General features: G+C 39.4%; 11 non-coding genes across 11 annotated transcripts; all 11 read right to left on the bottom strand.

Moving 5' to 3' along the window:
* Window positions 1-1,627: 1,627 nt before the first annotated feature.
* TRNAV-CAC (transfer RNA valine (anticodon CAC)) lies at window positions 1,628-1,700 on the bottom strand. Its single transcript has one exon. It is a non-coding gene; the product is annotated as a tRNA-Val (tRNA).
* Window positions 1,701-2,000: 300 nt separating this feature from the next.
* TRNAP-UGG (transfer RNA proline (anticodon UGG)) lies at window positions 2,001-2,072 on the bottom strand. Its single transcript has one exon. It is a non-coding gene; the product is annotated as a tRNA-Pro (tRNA).
* A 2,126-nt stretch (window positions 2,073-4,198) lies between these two features.
* Window positions 4,199-4,271, bottom strand: TRNAV-CAC (transfer RNA valine (anticodon CAC)). Its single transcript has one exon. It is a non-coding gene; the product is annotated as a tRNA-Val (tRNA).
* A 300-nt stretch (window positions 4,272-4,571) lies between these two features.
* TRNAP-UGG (transfer RNA proline (anticodon UGG)) lies at window positions 4,572-4,643 on the bottom strand. The gene has a single exon. It is a non-coding gene; the product is annotated as a tRNA-Pro (tRNA).
* A 2,145-nt stretch (window positions 4,644-6,788) lies between these two features.
* TRNAV-CAC (transfer RNA valine (anticodon CAC)) lies at window positions 6,789-6,861 on the bottom strand. The gene has a single exon. It is a non-coding gene; the product is annotated as a tRNA-Val (tRNA).
* Window positions 6,862-9,385: 2,524 nt separating this feature from the next.
* Window positions 9,386-9,458, bottom strand: TRNAV-CAC (transfer RNA valine (anticodon CAC)). The gene has a single exon. It is a non-coding gene; the product is annotated as a tRNA-Val (tRNA).
* Window positions 9,459-9,758: 300 nt separating this feature from the next.
* On the bottom strand, window positions 9,759-9,830 carry TRNAP-UGG (transfer RNA proline (anticodon UGG)). Its single transcript has one exon. It is a non-coding gene; the product is annotated as a tRNA-Pro (tRNA).
* A 2,156-nt stretch (window positions 9,831-11,986) lies between these two features.
* On the bottom strand, window positions 11,987-12,059 carry TRNAV-CAC (transfer RNA valine (anticodon CAC)). Its single transcript has one exon. It is a non-coding gene; the product is annotated as a tRNA-Val (tRNA).
* Window positions 12,060-12,359: 300 nt separating this feature from the next.
* On the bottom strand, window positions 12,360-12,431 carry TRNAP-UGG (transfer RNA proline (anticodon UGG)). Its single transcript has one exon. It is a non-coding gene; the product is annotated as a tRNA-Pro (tRNA).
* A 2,156-nt stretch (window positions 12,432-14,587) lies between these two features.
* TRNAV-CAC (transfer RNA valine (anticodon CAC)) lies at window positions 14,588-14,660 on the bottom strand. The gene has a single exon. It is a non-coding gene; the product is annotated as a tRNA-Val (tRNA).
* A 300-nt stretch (window positions 14,661-14,960) lies between these two features.
* On the bottom strand, window positions 14,961-15,032 carry TRNAP-UGG (transfer RNA proline (anticodon UGG)). Its single transcript has one exon. It is a non-coding gene; the product is annotated as a tRNA-Pro (tRNA).
* Window positions 15,033-15,694: the final 662 nt, after the last annotated feature.

The following is a 15,694-nucleotide window of genomic DNA, read 5'->3' as shown; positions in this document are numbered from 1 at the left end:
AGCGCTCGATCAGGCGAGATATAGAAAAGGTGGAAAGGGTCCAAATGGCTGTCCCTTCCTTTTTAGGGTGGGTCCTTCTGACTATCATAGGATTGCTTGTATAAGTGGCCAGGGTCAGAGAAAAAACTTTCAACCCTTCTCAGTGTTCTATCCAGAAGCAGGCATTTTCTGTGCCTTTAATTTCAGGCTTTTCCCAGCAGTCTCTGTTCTGCCTATGTAAATTAACAAAAGCAGTGCTTATTCATCACTTACTCTAATGTCCTTACTGTCCAGAAAGCTCTGCCTAAGTATGCTTTTTTTCTTTTTCAGTGAAATTCTAAATGTTTTTTCTGCCCAGTCTATGGCAGTAGAATGCTGCTTATGATGCCACATTTTGTTGAATCACCAAGGTACAACTACAGAGGAATATATGAGTCTGAACGACATGGAACTCTTAGCTAACACATCACAATGTGTGATGCTTGCCAACCAAGCACTAGATTCTGGAGCGCTGATGATCAGAACATTCTGCTCCTGAAGGAAAGGAAAGACAGCTTGATGGAAAATAAAGTCTCAGTTTATATTAACGCTCTCTCTCTCCCAATATCTATCTATCTATCTATCTATCTATCTATCTATCTATCTATCTATCTATCTATCTATCTATCTATCTATCTATCTATCTATCTATCTATCTATCTATCTATCTATCTATCTATCTATCTATCTATCTATCTATCTATCTATCTATCTATCTATCTATCTATCTATCTTTATATATGGATACCTGCGTACACATACATATAGATATGCCAGGCATTCCTTTAGATTTGTTCCAACCTCTTACCATTTATTTGAGAATCCCTACTTTTCAAGTGACTGCAAATGAAGTCATTTCCGGCACTTTTTGGCCGGTGCAAGGTAACAAAAACACATGACAACTTTTAATAAAAATCATTGGTCTCTTTATTAACGCGCACTGTCAAACATGGGGCTTTCACACGTCAGGTAAACATGATAACCAATATACAACAGAAGCAGATGTAGATTGCTTATCAATGCCGGGTTAGAACAGTTGTGAATTGAGTAGAAGAAGGGCCCCTGAATTGATACTTATTATATACAGCCTGTAAGATAGTGAAAAATGCAGGCTAGGAAAGGAGATGCAAATATCAATGTATTAGAAAAATACATAAAGAGGAGTGATTTGCTTTTATTCATTCAAGGCTAGAAAAAATCAACATACTATTGCAAGCATTCATACACCACCAAATAGAAATAAACAATTCTGACATTAAACATAAAGGTGACGATGCATTTGTATCATCACCTTGAGAAGGGTCACCGAGGAATTGAGCCCAGGGCTTCTGCACTTAAACACCAGAAACACTCCACTAAACTAAGATGCCTGTTGGTGCCAACAATTCCCAAAGTTAATGCATGTTCTAGGTGAGCAATGAACAGAATGCAGGGCTCTTTTCAAAGCGAGGTCTGTGAATCAACAGATACATCCACATGCCAATTACTTTAGTGTTTTTAAGAGAATTCACTTTCTTGGAACGAGTCTGCATGAAACCATCTTCAGGGCCTGGACAATTTCATGGCAAAACGGCACCTCTCAACATTGCAGCCAAGACAATATAACAACTGTTTCTGCCCGGTTTCGAACCGGGGACCTTTCGCGTGTGAGGCAAACGTGATAACCACTACACTACAGAAACAGATGTCTACAGTTGATTCTTCTGTGATGAAACTTCTCAAAACAGGCTATTCCAAGGGCCTCTGGTTTTAGATTTCTTTCATGCAACCTTCCCAGACAGCCCTAGCTGAACGCTTGTATATGCCATGCAAGTTCAGCATTTTTGCAAAATGCTTAAAGAGAAATGTTTCCTATTTGCTCAGGCAGGGCAAGGTTAAAAGCATGAGACTCTAGCAAATATTCATCCACTACTGCAAAGAGAAAATTGATATTGGCTTTGAAATGCATACTTCAATACTACTTTAAAAAAGCACCAATGAAAGGGCTCGTCCGGGATTTGAACCCGGGACCTCTCGCACCCAAAGCGAGAATCATACCCCTAGACCAACGAGCCTTCGAAAGACCCGCACCTCTGAAAAGCTAATACCAGCTCTAAGCACGCAATGAAGATCATGCTGGGGACTTTTTCATGCTTGGTCTGTGAATACACATGAAATTCAGTGTCAACTTACCCTTTCTCAAATGATATCACTATCATTTATAAGTGTCCCCTTTTATTTTGTCCCAGCATTGGACACGTCTTACAGGAAGTCAGCACTTATTTATCTATTTCTGCAGTGGCTAGACCCTAAAGAGAAAGAATAAAAAGCTGTTCATAACAACATAAGAAACACATGTTGCATTTTTTCTCAAATGCTTATTCCCTTTGTGCAAATCGGAATGCCAAGCTGAATAACTGGGCCACAGATTCTGGCTAATTATCTTTCCCTTGAATGCAAGTAGCAATAAAAACTGCCTAATGCAGGACTAAAGCATTCCTTGCAAGCCTCTAACATCATAACATAACTGAGCTGCTGGTAGCAAGCTAAGCAATACCTTCCAAAAATGAGAAGTACATGTGCTAATCCGCTCAATCAGGCTCGATCAGGCGAGATATAGAAAAGGTGGAAAGGGTCCAAATGGCTGTCCCTTCCTTTTTAGGGTGGGTCCTTCTGACTATCATAGGATTGCTTGTATAAGTGGCCAGGGTCAGAGAAAAAACTTTCAACCCTTCTCAGTGTTCTATCCAGAAGCAGGCATTTTCTGTGCCTTAAATTTCAGGCTTTTCCCAGCAGTCTCTGTTCTGCCTATGTAAATTAACAAAAGCAGTGCTTATTCATCACTTACTCTAATGTCCTTACTGTCCAGAAAGCTCTGCCTAAGTATGCTTTTTTTCTTTTTCAGTGAAATTCTAAATGTTTTTTCTGCCCAGTCTATGGCAGTAGAATGCTGCTTATGATGCCACATTTTGTTGAATCACCAAGGTACAACTACAGAGGAATATATGAGTCTGAACGACATGGAACTCTTAGCTAACACATCACAATGTGTGATGCTTGCCAACCAAGCACTAGATTCTGGAGCGCTGATGATCAGAACATTCTGCTCCTGAAGGAAAGGAAAGACAGCTTGATGGAAAATAAAGTCTCAGTTTATATTAACGCTCTCTCTCTCCCATATCTATCTATCTATCTATCTATCTATCTATCTATCTATCTATCTATCTATCTATCTATCTATCTATCTATCTATCTATCTATCTATCTATCTATCTATCTATCTATCTATCTATCTATCTATCTATCTATCTATCTATCTATCTATCTTATATATGGATACCTGCGTACACATACATATAGATATGCCATGCATTCCTTTAGATTTGTTCCAACCTCTTACCATTTATTTGAGAATCCCTACTTTTCAAGTGACTGCAAATGAAGTCATTTCCGGCACTTTTTGGCCGGTGCAAGGTAACAAAAACACATGCCAACTTTTAATACAAATCATTGGTCTCTTTATTAACGCGCACTGTCAAACATGGGGTTTTCACACGTCAGGTAAACATGATAACCAATACACAACAGAAGCAGATGTAGATTGCTTATCAATGCCAGGATAGAATAGTTGTGAATTGAGTAATAGAAGGGCCCCTGAATTGATACTTATTATATACAGCCTGTAAGATAGTGAAAAATGCAGGCTAGGAAAGGAGATGCAAATATCAATGTATTAGAAAAATACATAAAGAGGAGTGATTTGCTTTTATTCATTCAAGGCTAGAAAAAATCAACATACTATTGCAAGCATTCATACACCACCAAATAGAAATAAACAATTCTGACATTAAACGTAAAGGTGACGATGCATTTGTATCATCACCTTGAGAAGGGTCACCGAGGAATTGAGCCCAGGGCTTCTGCACTTAAACACCAGAAACACTCCACTAAACTAAGATGCCTGTTGGTGCCAACAATTCCCAAAGTTAATGCATGTTCTAGGTGAGCAATGAACAGAATGCAGGGCTCTTATGAAAGCGAGGTCTGTGAATCAACAGATACATCCACATGCCAATTACTTTAGTGTTTTTAAGAGAATTCACTTTCTTGGAATGAGTCTGCATGAAACCATCTTCAGGGCCTGGACAATTTCATGGCAAAATGGCACCTCTCAACATTGCAGCCAAGACAATATAACAACTGTTTCTGCCCGGTTTCGAACCGGGGACCTTTCGCGTGTGAGGCGAACGTGATAACCACTACACTACAGAAACAGATGTCTACAGTTGATTCTTCTGTGATGAAACTTCTCAAAACAGGCTATTCCAAGGGCCTCTGGTTTTAGATTTCTTTCATGCAACCTTCCCAGACAGCCCTAGCTGAACGCTTGTATATGCCATGCAAGTTCAGCATTTTTGCAAAATGCTTAAAGAGAAATGTTTCCTATTTGCTCAGGCAGGGCAAGGTTAAAAGCATGAGACTCTAGCAAATATTCATCCACTACTGCAAAGAGAAAATTGATATTGGCTTTGAAATGCATACTTCAATACTACTTTAAAAAAGCACCAATGAAAGGGCTCGTCCGGGATTTGAACCCGGGACCTCTCGCACCCAAAGCGAGAATCATACCCCTAGACCAACGAGCCTTCGAAAGGCCTGCACCTCTGAAAAGCTAATACCAGCTCTAAGCACGCAATGAAGATCATGCTGGGGACTTTTTCATGCTTGGTCTGTGAATACACATGAAATTCAGTGTCAACTTACCCTTTCTCAAATGATATCACTATCATTTATAAGTGTCCCCTTTTATTTTGTCCCAGCATTGGACACGTCTTACAGGAAGTCAGCACTTATTTATCTATTTCTGCAGTGGCTAGACCCTAAAGAGAAAGAATAAAAAGCTGTTCATAACAACATAAGAAACACATGTTGCATTTTTTCTCAAATGCTTATTCCCTTTGTGCAAATCGGAATGCCAAGCTGAATAACTGGGTCACAGATTCTGGCTAATTATCTTTCCCTTGAATGCAAGTAGCAATAAAAACTGCCTAATGCAGGACTAAAGCATTCCTTGCAAGCCTCTAACATCATAACATAACTGAGCTGCTGGTAGCAAGCTAAGCAATACCTTCCCAAAATGAGAAGTACATGTGCTAATCCGCTCAATCAGCGCTCGATCAGGCGAGATATAGAAAAGGTGGAAAGGGTCCAAATGGCTGTCCCTTCCTTTTTAGGGTGGGTCCTTCTGACTATCATAGGATTGCTTGTATAAGTGGCCAGGGTCAGAGAAAAAACTTTCAACCCTTCTCAGTGTTCTATCCAGAAGCAGGCATTTTCTGTGCCTTTAATTTCAGGCTTTTCCCAGCAGTCTCTGTTCTGCCTATGTAAATTAACAAAAGCAGTGCTTATTCATCACTTACTCTAATGTCCTTACTGTCCAGAAAGCTCTGCCTAAGTATGCTTTTTTTCTTTTTCAGTGAAATTCTAAATGTTTTTTCTGCCCAGTCTATGGCAGTAGAATGCTGCTTATGATGCCACATTTTGTTGAATCACCAAGGTACAACTACAGAGGAATATATGAGTCTGAACGACATGGAACTCTTAGCTAACACATCACAATGTGTGATGCTTGCCAACCAAGCACTAGATTCTGGAGCGCTGATGATCAGAACATTCTGCTCCTGAAGGAAAGGAAAGACAGCTTGATGGAAAATAAAGTCTCAGTTTATATTAACGCTCTCTCTCTCCCAATATCAATCTATCTATCTATCTATCTATCTATCTATCTATCTATCTATCTATCTATCTATCTATCTATCTATCTATCTATCTATCTATCTATCTATCTATCTATCTATCTATCTATCTATCTATCTATCTATCTATCTATCTATCTATCTATCTATCTATCTATCTTTATATATGGATACCTGCGTACACATACATATAGATATGCCATGCATTCCTTTAGATTTGTTCCAACCTCTTACCATTTATTTGAGAATCCCTACTTTTCAAGTGACTGCAAATGAAGTCATTTCCGGCACTTTTTGGCCGGTGCAAGGTAACAAAAACACATGCCAACTTTTAATACAAATCATTGGTCTCTTTATTAACGCGCACTGTCAAACATGGGGCTTTCACACGTCAGGTAAACATGATAACCAATACACAACAGAAGCAGATGTAGATTGCTTATCAATGCCAGGATAGAATAGTTGTGTATTGAGTAATAGAAGGGCCCCTGAATTGATACTTATTATATACAGCCTGTAAGATAGTGAAAAATGCAGGCTAGGAAAGGAGATGCAAATATCAATGTATTAGAAAAATACATAAAGAGGAGTGATTTGCTTTTATTCATTCAAGGCTAGAAAAAATCAACATACTATTGCAAGCATTCATACACCACCAAATAGAAATAAACAATTCTGACATTAAACGTAAAGGTGACGATGCATTTGTATCATCACCTTGAGAAGGGTCACCGAGGAATTGAGCCCAGGGCTTCTGCACTTAAACACCAGAAACACTCCACTAAACTAAGATGCCTGTTGGTGCCAACAATTCCCAAAGTTAATGCATGTTCTAGGTGAGCAATGAACAGAATGCAGGGCTCTTATGAAAGCGAGGTCTGTGAATCAACAGATACATCCACATGCCAATTACTTTAGTGTTTTTAAGAGAATTCACTTTCTTGGAATGAGTCTGCATGAAACCATCTTCAGGGCCTGGACAATTTCATGGCAAAACGGCACCTCTCAACATTGCAGCCAAGACAATATAACAACTGTTTCTGCCCGGTTTCGAACCGGGGACCTTTCGCGTGTGAGGCAAACGTGATAACCACTACACTACAGAAACAGATGTCTACAGTTGATTCTTCTGTGATGAAACTTCTCAAAACAGGCTATTCCAAGGGCCTCTGGTTTTAGATTTCTTTCATGCAACCTTCCCAGACAGCCCTAGCTGAACGCTTGTATATGCCATGCAAGTTCAGCATTTTTGCAAAATGCTTAAAGAGAAATGTTTCCTATTTGCTCAGGCAGGGCAAGGTTAAAAGCATGAGACTCTAGCAAATATTCATCCACTACTGCAAAGAGAAAATTGATATTGGCTTTGAAATGCATACTTCAATACTACTTTAAAAAAGCACCAATGAAAGGGCTCGTCTGGGATTTGAACCCGGGACCTCTCGCACCCAAAGCGAGAATCATACCCCTAGACCAACGAGCCTTCGAAAGACCCGCACCTCTGAAAAGCTAATACCAGCTCTAAGCACGCAATGAAGATCATGCTGGGGACTTTTTCATGCTTGGTCTGTGAATACACATGAAATTCAGTGTCAACTTACCCTTTCTCAAATGATATCACTATCATTTATAAGTGTCCCCTTTTATTTTGTCCCAGCATTGGACACGTCTTACAGGAAGTCAGCACTTATTTATCTATTTCTGCAGTGGCTAGACCCTAAAGAGAAAGAATAAAAAGCTGTTCATAACAACATAAGAAACACATGTTGCATTTTTTCTCAAATGCTTATTCCCTTTGTGCAAATCGGAATGCCAAGCTGAATAACTGGGTCACAGATTCTGGCTAATTATCTTTCCCTTGAATGCAAGTAGCAATAAAAACTGCCTAATGCAGGACTAAAGCATTCCTTGCAAGCCTCTAACATCATAACATAACTGAGCTGCTGGTAGCAAGCTAAGCAATACCTTCCCAAAATGAGAAGTACATGTGCTAATCCGCTCAATCAGGCTCGATCAGGCGAGATATAGAAAAGGTGGAAAGGGTCCAAATGGCTGTCCCTTCCTTTTTAGGGTGGGTCCTTCTGACTATCATAGGATTGCTTGTATAAGTGGCCAGGGTCAGAGAAAAAACTTTCAACCCTTCTCAGTGTTCTATCCAGAAGCAGGCATTTTCTGTGCCTTTAATTTCAGGCTTTTCCCAGCAGTCTCTGTTCTGCCTATGTAAATTAACAAAAGCAGTGCTTATTCATCACTTACTCTAATGTCCTTACTGTCCAGAAAGCTCTGCCTAAGTATGCTTTTTTTCTTTTTCAGTGAAATTCTAAATGTTTTTTCTGCCCAGTCTATGGCAGTAGAATGCTGCTTATGATGCCACATTTTGTTGAATCACCAAGGTACAACTACAGAGGAATATATGAGTCTGAACGACATGGAACTCTTAGCTAACACATCACAATGTGTGATGCTTGCCAACCAAGCACTAGATTCTGGAGCGCTGATGATCAGAACATTCTGCTCCTGAAGGAAAGGAAAGACAGCTTGATGGAAAATAAAGTCTCAGTTTATATTAACGCTCTCTCTCTCCCAATATCTATCTATCTATCTATCTATCTATCTATCTATCTATCTATCTATCTATCTATCTATCTATCTATCTATCTATCTATCTATCTATCTATCTATCTATCTATCTATCTATCTATCTATCTATCTATCTATCTATCTATCTATCTATCTATCTATCTATCTATCTATCTATCTTTATATATGGATACCTGCGTACACATACATATAGATATGCCATGCATTCCTTTAGATTTGTTCCAACCTCTTACCATTTATTTGAGAATCCCTACTTTTCAAGTGACTGCAAATGAAGTCATTTCCGGCACTTTTTGGCCGGTGCAAGGTAACAAAAACACATGCCAACTTTTAATACAAATCATTGGTCTCTTTATTAACGCGCACTGTCAAACATGGGGTTTTCACACGTCAGGTAAACATGATAACCAATACACAACAGAAGCAGATGTAGATTGCTTATCAATGCCAGGATAGAATAGTTGTGAATTGAGTAATAGAAGGGCCCCTGAATTGATACTTATTATATACAGCCTGTAAGATAGTGAAAAATGCAGGCTAGGAAAGGAGATGCAAATATCAATGTATTAGAAAAATACATAAAGAGGAGTGATTTGCTTTTATTCATTCAAGGCTAGAAAAAATCAACATACTATTGCAAGCATTCATACACCACCAAATAGAAATAAACAATTCTGACATTAAACGTAAAGGTGACGATGCATTTGTATCATCACCTTGAGAAGGGTCACCGAGGAATTGAGCCCAGGGCTTCTGCACTTAAACACCAGAAACACTCCACTAAACTAAGATGCCTGTTGGTGCCAACAATTCCCAAAGTTAATGCATGTTCTAGGTGAGCAATGAACAGAATGCAGGGCTCTTATGAAAGCGAGGTCTGTGAATCAACAGATACATCCACATGCCAATTACTTTAGTGTTTTTAAGAGAATTCACTTTCTTGGAATAAGTCTGCATGAAACCATCTTCAGGGCCTGGACAATTTCATGGCAAAACGGCACCTCTCAACATTGCAGCCAAGACAATATAACAACTGTTTCTGCCCGGTTTCGAACCCGGGACCTTTCGCGTGTGAGGCGAACGTGATAACCACTACACTACAGAAACAGATGTCTACAGTTGATTCTTCTGTGATGAAACTTCTCAAAACAGGCTATTCCAAGGGCCTCTGGTTTTAGATTTCTTTCATGCAACCTTCCCAGACAGCCCTAGCTGAACGCTTGTATATGCCATGCAAGTTCAGCATTTTTGCAAAATGCTTAAAGAGAAATGTTTCCTATTTGCTCAGGCAGGGCAAGGTTAAAAGCATGAGACTCTAGCAAATATTCATCCACTACTGCAAAGAGAAAATTGATATTGGCTTTGAAATGCATACTTCAATACTACTTTAAAAAAGCACCAATGAAAGGGCTCGTCCGGGATTTGAACCCGGGACCTCTCGCACCCAAAGCGAGAATCATACCCCTAGACCAACGAGCCTTCGAAAGGCCTGCACCTCTGAAAAGCTAATACCAGCTCTAAGCACGCAATGAAGATCATGCTGGGGACTTTTTCATGCTTGGTCTGTGAATACACATGAAATTCAGTGTCAACTTACCCTTTCTCAAATGATATCACTATCATTTATAAGTGTCCCCTTTTATTTTGTCCCAGCATTGGACACGTCTTACAGGAAGTCAGCACTTATTTATCTATTTCTGCAGTGGCTAGACCCTAAAGAGAAAGAATAAAAAGCTGTTCATAACAACATAAGAAACACATGTTGCATTTTTTCTCAAATGCTTATTCCCTTTGTGCAAATCGGAATGCCAAGCTGAATAACTGGGTCACAGATTCTGGCTAATTATCTTTCCCTTGAATGCAAGTAGCAATAAAAACTGCCTAATGCAGGACTAAAGCATTCCTTGTAAGCCTCTAACATCATAACATAACTGAGCTGCTGGTAGCAAGCTAAGCAATACCTTCCCAAAATGAGAAGTACATGTGCTAATCCGCTCAATCAGGCTCGATCAGGCGAGATATAGAAAAGGTGGAAAGGGTCCAAATGGCTGTCCCTTCCTTTTTAGGGTGGGTCCTTCTGACTATCATAGGATTGCTTGTATAAGTGGCCAGGGTCAGAGAAAAAACTTTCAACCCTTCTCAGTGTTCTATCCAGAAGCAGGCATTTTCTGTGCCTTTAATTTCAGGCTTTTCCCAGCAGTCTCTGTTCTGCCTATGTAAATTAACAAAAGCAGTGCTTATTCATCACTTACTCTAATGTCCTTACTGTCCAGAAAGCTCTGCCTAAGTATGCTTTTTTTCTTTTTCAGTGAAATTCTAAATGTTTTTTCTGCCCAGTCTATGGCAGTAGAATGCTGCTTATGATGCCACATTTTGTTGAATCACCAAGGTACAACTACAGAGGAATATATGAGTCTGAACGACATGGAACTCTTAGCTAACACATCACAATGTGTGATGCTTGCCAACCAAGCACTAGATTCTGGAGCGCTGATGATCAGAACATTCTGCTCCTGAAGGAAAGGAAAGACAGCTTGATGGAAAATAAAGTCTCAGTTTATATTAACGCTCTCTCTCTCCCAATATCTATCTATCTATCTATCTATCTATCTATCTATCTATCTATCTATCTATCTATCTATCTATCTATCTATCTATCTATCTATCTATCTATCTATCTATCTATCTATCTATCTATCTATCTATCTATCTATCTATCTATCTATCTATCTATCTATCTATCTATCTATCTATCTATCTTTATATATGGATACCTGCGTACACATACATATAGATATGCCATGCATTCCTTTAGATTTGTTCCAACCTCTTACCATTTATTTGAGAATCCCTACTTTTCAAGTGACTGCAAATGAAGTCATTTCCGGCACTTTTTGGCCGGTGCAAGGTAACAAAAACACATGCCAACTTTTAATACAAATCATTGGTCTCTTTATTAACGCGCACTGTCAAACATGGGGTTTTCACACGTCAGGTAAACATGATAACCAATACACAACAGAAGCAGATGTAGATTGCTTATCAATGCCAGGATAGAATAGTTGTGAATTGAGTAATAGAAGGGCCCCTGAATTGATACTTATTATATACAGCCTGTAAGATAGTGAAAAATGCAGGCTAGGAAAGGAGATGCAAATATCAATGTATTAGAAAAATACATAAAGAGGAGTGATTTGCTTTTATTCATTCAAGGCTAGAAAAAATCAACATACTATTGCAAGCATTCATACACCACCAAATAGAAATAAACAATTCTGACATTAAACGTAAAGGTGACGATGCATTTGTATCATCACCTTGAGAAGGGTCACCGAGGAATTGAGCCCAGGGCTTCTGCACTTAAACACCAGAAACACTCCACTAAACTAAGATGCCTGTTGGTGCCAACAATTCCCAAAGTTAATGCATGTTCTAGGTGAGCAATGAACAGAATGCAGGGCTCTTATGAAAGCGAGGTCTGTGAATCAACAGATACATCCACATGCCAATTACTTTAGTGTTTTTAAGAGAATTCACTTTCTTGGAATGAGTCTGCATGAAACCATCTTCAGGGCCTGGACAATTTCATGGCAAAACGGCACCTCTCAACATTGCAGCCAAGACAATATAACAACTGTTTCTGCCCGGTTTCGAACCGGGGACCTTTCGCGTGTGAGGCGAACGTGATAACCACTACACTACAGAAACAGATGTCTACAGTTGATTCTTCTGTGATGAAACTTCTCAAAACAGGCTATTCCAAGGGCCTCTGGTTTTAGATTTCTTTCATGCAACCTTCCCAGACAGCCCTAGCTGAACGCTTGTATATGCCATGCAAGTTCAGCATTTTTGCAAAATGCTTAAAGAGAAATGTTTCCTATTTGCTCAGGCAGGGCAAGGTTAAAAGCATGAGACTCTAGCAAATATTCATCCACTACTGCAAAGAGAAAATTGATATTGGCTTTGAAATGCATACTTCAATACTACTTTAAAAAAGCACCAATGAAAGGGCTCGTCCGGGATTTGAACCCGGGACCTCTCGCACCCAAAGCGAGAATCATACCCCTAGACCAACGAGCCTTCGAAAGGCCTGCACCTCTGAAAAGCTAATACCAGCTCTAAGCACGCAATGAAGATCATGCTGGGGACTTTTTCATGCTTGGTCTGTGAATACACATGAAATTCAGTGTCAACTTACCCTTTCTCAAATGATATCACTATCATTTATAAGTGTCCCCTTTTATTTTGTCCCAGCATTGGACACGTCTTACAGGAAGTCAGCACTTATTTATCTATTTCTGCAGTGGCTAGACCCTAAAGAGAAAGAATAAAAAGCTGTTCATAACAACATAAGAAACACATGTTGCATTTTTTCTCAAATGCTTATTCCCTTTGTGCAAATCGGAATGCCAAGCTGAATAACTGGGTCACAGATTCTGGCTAATTATCTTTCCCTTGAATGCAAGTAGCAATAAAAACTGCCTAATGCAGGACTAAAGCATTCCTTGCAAGCCTCTAACATCATAACATAACTGAGCTGCTGGTAGCAAGCTAAGCAATACCTTCCCAAAATGAGAAGTACATGTGCTAATCCGCTCAATCAGGCTCGATCAGGCGAGATATAGAAAAGGTGGAAAGGGTCCAAATGGCTGTCCCTTCCTTTTTAGGGTGGGTCCTTCTGACTATCATAGGATTGCTTGTATAAGTGGCCAGGGTCAGAGAAAAAACTTTCAACCCTTCTCAGTGTTCTATCCAGAAGCAGGCATTTTCTGTGCCTTTAATTTCAGGCTTTTCCCAGCAGTCTCTGTTCTGCCTATGTAAATTAACAAAAGCAGTGCTTATTCATCACTTACTCTAATGTCCTTACTGTCCAGAAAGCTCTGCCTAAGTATGCTTTTTTTCTTTTTCAGTGAAATTCTAAATGTTTTTTCTGCCCAGTCTATGGCAGTAGAATGCTGCTTATGATGCCACATTTTGTTGAATCACCAAGGTACAACTACAGAGGAATATATGAGTCTGAACGACATGGAACTCTTAGCTAACACATCACAATGTGTGATGCTTGCCAACCAAGCACTAGATTCTGGAGCGCTGATGATCAGAACATTCTGCTCCTGAAGGAAAGGAAAGACAGCTTGATGGAAAATAAAGTCTCAGTTTATATTAACGCTCTCTCTCTCCCAATATCTATCTATCTATCTATCTATCTATCTATCTATCTATCTATCTATCTATCTATCTATCTATCTATCTATCTATCTATCTATCTATCTATCTATCTATCTATCTATCTATCTATCTATCTATCTATCTATCTATCTATCTATCTATCTATCTATCTATCTATCTATCTATCTATCTTTATATATGGATACCTGCGTACACATACATATAGATATGCCATGCATTCCTTTAGATTTGTTCCAACCTCTTACCATTTATTTGAGAATCCCTACTTTTCAAGTGACTGCAAATGAAGTCATTTCCGGCACTTTTTGGCCGGTGCAAGGTAACAAAAACACATGCCAACTTTTAATACAAATCATTGGTCTCTTTATTAACGCGCACTGTCAAACATGGGGCTTTCACACGTCAGGTAAACATGATAACCAATACACAACAGAAGCAGATGTAGATTGCTTATCAATGCCAGGATAGAATAGTTGTGAATTGAGTAATAGAAGGGCCCCTGAATTGATACTTATTATATACAGCCTGTAAGATAGTGAAAAATGCAGGCTAGGAAAGGAGATGCAAATATCAATGTATTAGAAAAATACATAAAGAGGAGTGATTTGCTTTTATTCATTCAAGGCTAGAAAAAATCAACATACTATTGCAAGCATTCATACACCACCAAATAGAAATAAACAATTCTGACATTAAACGTAAAGGTGACGATGCATTTGTATCATCACCTTGAGAAGGGTCACCGAGGAATTGAGCCCAGGGCTTCTGCACTTAAACACCAGAAACACTCCACTAAACTAAGATGCCTGTTGGTGCCAACAATTCCCAAAGTTAATGCATGTTCTAGGTGAGCAATGAACAGAATGCAGGGCTCTTATGAAAGCGAGGTCTGTGAATCAACAGATACATCCACATGCCAATTACTTTAGTGTTTTTAAGAGAATTCACTTTCTTGGAATGAGTCTGCATGAAACCATCTTCAGGGCCTGGACAATTTCATGGCAAAACGGCACCTCTCAACATTGCAGCCAAGACAATATAACAACTGTTTCTGCCCGGTTTCGAACCGGGGACCTTTCGCGTGTGAGGCGAACGTGATAACCACTACACTACAGAAACAGATGTCTACAGTTGATTCTTCTGTGATGAAACTTCTCAAAACAGGCTATTCCAAGGGCCTCTGGTTTTAGATTTCTTTCATGCAACCTTCCCAGACAGCCCTAGCTGAACGCTTGTATATGCCATGCAAGTTCAGCATTTTTGCAAAATGCTTAAAGAGAAATGTTTCCTATTTGCTCAGGCAGGGCAAGGTTAAAAGCATGAGACTCTAGCAAATATTCATCCACTACTGCAAAGAGAAAATTGATATTGGCTTTGAAATGCATACTTCAATACTACTTTAAAAAAGCACCAATGAAAGGGCTCGTCCGGGATTTGAACCCGGGACCTCTCGCACCCAAAGCGAGAATCATACCCCTAGACCAACGAGCCTTCGAAAGGCCTGCACCTCTGAAAAGCTAATACCAGCTCTAAGCACGCAATGAAGATCATGCTGGGGACTTTTTCATGCTTGGTCTGTGAATACACATGAAATTCAGTGTCAACTTACCCTTTCTCAAATGATATCACTATCATTTATAAGTGTCCCCTTTTATTTTGTCCCAGCATTGGACACGTCTTACAGGAAGTCAGCACTTATTTATCTATTTCTGCAGTGGCTAGACCCTAAAGAGAAAGAATAAAAAGCTGTTCATAACAACATAAGAAACACATGTTGCATTTTTTCTCAAATGCTTATTCCCTTTGTGCAAATCGGAATGCCAAGCTGAATAACTGGGTCACAGATTCTGGCTAATTATCTTTCCCTTGAATGCAAGTAGCAATAAAAACTGCCTAATGCAGGACTAAAGCATTCCTTGCAAGCCTCTAACATCATAACATAACTGAGCTGCTGGTAGCAAGCTAAGCAATACCTTCCCAAAATGAGAAGTACATGTGCTAATCCGCTCAATCAGCGCTCGATCAGGCGAGATATAGAAAAGGTGGAAAGGGTCCAAATGGCTGTCCCTTCCTTTTTAGGGTGGGTCCTTCTGACTATCATAGGATTGCTTGTATAAGTGGCCAGGGTCAGAGAAAAAACTTTCAACCCTTCT

Source organism: Lissotriton vulgaris, unplaced genomic scaffold (genome assembly GCF_964263255.1).
Source record: "Lissotriton vulgaris unplaced genomic scaffold, aLisVul1.2 SCAFFOLD_1545, whole genome shotgun sequence".
Classification (NCBI taxonomy): Eukaryota; Metazoa; Chordata; class Amphibia; order Caudata; family Salamandridae; genus Lissotriton; species Lissotriton vulgaris.
Note: the sequence above shows the minus strand (reverse complement) of the source record. Positions and strands in the feature narration are given on the sequence as shown.